This window comes from Salmo salar, chromosome 16, assembly GCF_965601325.2.
Source record: "Salmo salar chromosome 16, fSalSal1, whole genome shotgun sequence".
NCBI lineage: Eukaryota > Metazoa > Chordata > Actinopteri > Salmoniformes > Salmonidae > Salmo > Salmo salar.
The window spans coordinates 25,845,001-25,847,493 of record NC_138306.1 but is presented as its reverse complement, the minus strand read 5'-3'; the positions used below and the strand labels follow the sequence as shown (position 1 = coordinate 25,847,493).

General features: G+C 50.0%; 1 protein-coding gene across 1 annotated transcript in view; it reads right to left on the bottom strand.

Annotated features, from left to right (window-relative positions):
* Positions 1–1,550: 1,550 nt before the first annotated feature.
* The window catches only part of LOC106573430 (IQ motif and SEC7 domain-containing protein 3), a 42,927-nt gene continuing 41,984 nt past the window's right edge, over positions 1,551–2,493 (bottom strand). Inside the window, exon 15 of the mRNA XM_014148479.3 lies at positions 1,551–2,493. This exon is cut by the window's right edge and continues 1,389 nt beyond it. The gene's annotated coding sequence lies outside the window, so the exon portion shown is untranslated.

Genomic DNA, 2,493 nt, shown 5'->3' with positions numbered 1-2,493 from the left:
TGTGTGTGTGTGTGTGTGTGTGTGTGTGTGTGTGTGTGTGTGTGTGTGTGTGTGTGTGTGTGTGTGTACTGTGTGTGTACTGTGTGTGTACTGTGTGTGTACTGTGTGTATATACATTCCTATGTGACATGCAGTCCAGTGGAGAACAGGTTTAATCATGTGAGAATGGGTAATAGTTAACCCTTTAAGTGAGATTGAATATTCAACAGGACAAATTAGATAGAACGTTAGAACATTACCAGTTAATAAGATACAATGTTCATGTTATTACTGATCAAACGATAAGTTAGAATGTTGAACAGTTTGTCGTCAGTACTGGTATTTTCCTGAGTGTGAGGCTTGGACCAGTGTAGAAAAACCTCAGAGAATAGAACAATGGTATTCGCACACACATGCAAACAAGCACACACAGACACACCCTTTCACACGCACATACACTGGCAGACCCTCATATTCTCAAACACACATGCACACGCAGATATGATAATCAGGGTACAAGTCAGATATTACGAATAGAAATACAGATTGTAATCAGCTGTAAGCCAGGAGTCAGGAGAAACAGTCTTCCCTCCCTGCTACTCTGACCTACTCACTTCTTCCCTCCCTGCTACTCTGACCTACTCACTTCTTCCCTCCCTGCTACTCTGACATACTCACTTCTTCCCTCCCTGCTACTCTGACCTACTCACTTCTTCCCTCCCTGCTACTCTGACCTACTCACTTCTTCCCTCCCTGCTACTCTGACCTACTCACTTCTTCCCTCCCTGCTACTCTGACCTACTCACTTCTTCCCTCCCTGCTACTCTGACCTACTCACTTCTTCCCTCCCTGCTACTCTGACCTACTCACTTCTTCCCTCCCTGCTACTCTGACCTACTCACTTCTTCCCTCCCTGCTACTCTGACCTACTCACTTCTTCCCTCCCTGCTACTCTGACCTACTCACTTCTTCCCTCCCTGCTACTCTGACCTACTCACTTCTTCCCTCCCTGCTACTCTGACCTGCTCACTTCTTCCCTCCCTGCTACTCTGACCTGCTCACTTCTTCCCTCCCTGCTACTCTGACATGCTCACTTCTTCCCTCCCTGCTACTCTGACATGCTCACTTCTTCCCTCCCTGCTACTCTGACCTGCTCACTTCTTCCCTCCCTGCTACTCTGACATGCTCACTTCTTCCCTCCCTGCTACTCTGACCTACTCACTTCTTCCCTCCCTGCTACTCTGACATACTCACTTCTTCCCTCCCTGCTACTCTGACCTACTCACTTCTTCCCTCCCTGCTACTCTGACATACTCACTTCTTCCCTCCCTGCTACTCTGACCTACTCACTTCTTCCCTCCCTGCTACTCTGACCTACTCACTTCTTCCCTCCCTGCTACTCTGACCTACTCACTTCTTCCCTCCCTGCTACTCTGACATACTCACTTCTTCCCTCCCTGCTACTCTGACCTACTCACTTCTTCCCTCCCTGCTACTCTGACATGCTCACTTCTTCCCTCCCTGCTACTCTGACCTACTCACTTCTTCCCTCCCTACTACTCTGACCTGCTCACTTCTTCCCTCCCTGCTACTCTGACCTACTCACTTCTTCCCTCCCTACTACTCTGACCTACTCACTTCTTCCCTCCCTGCTACTCTGACCTACTCACTTCTTCCCTCCCTGCTACTCTGACCTACTCACTTCTTCCCTCCCTGCTACTCTGACCTACTCACTTCTTCCCTCCCTGCTACTCTGACCTACTCACTTCTTCCCTCCCTGCTACTCTGACCTACTCACTTCTTCCCTCCCTGCTACTCTGACCTACTCACTTCTTCCCTCCCTGCTACTCTGACCTGCTCACTTCTTCCCTCCCTGCTACTCTGACCTACTCACTTCTTCCCTCCCTGCTACTCTGACCTACTCACTTCTTCCCTCCCTGCTACTCTGACCTACTCACTTCTTCCCTCCCTGCTACTCTGACATACTCACTTCTTCCCTCCCTGCTACTCTGACCTACTCACTTCTTCCCTCCCTGCTACTCTGACCTACTCACTTCTTCCCTCCCTGCTACTCTGACCTACTCACTTCTTCCCTCCCTGCTACTCTGACCTACTCACTTCTTCCCTCCCTGCTACTCTGACCTACTCACTTCTTCCCTCCCTGCTACTCTGACCTACTCACTTCTTCCCTCCCTGCTACTCTGACCTACTCACTTCTTCCCTCCCTACTACTCTGACCTACTCACTTCTTCCCTCCCTGCTACTCTGACCTACTCACTTCTTCCCTCCCTGCTACTCTGACCTACTCACTTCTTCCCTCCCTGCTACTCTGACATACTCACTTCTTCCCTCCCTGCTACTCTGACCTACTCACTTCTTCCCTCCCTACTACTCTGACATGCTCACTTCTTCCCTCCCTGCTACTCTGACATACTCACTTCTTCCCTCCCTGCTACTCTGACATACTCACTTCTTCCCTCCCTGCTACTCTGACCTACTCACTTCTTCCCTCCC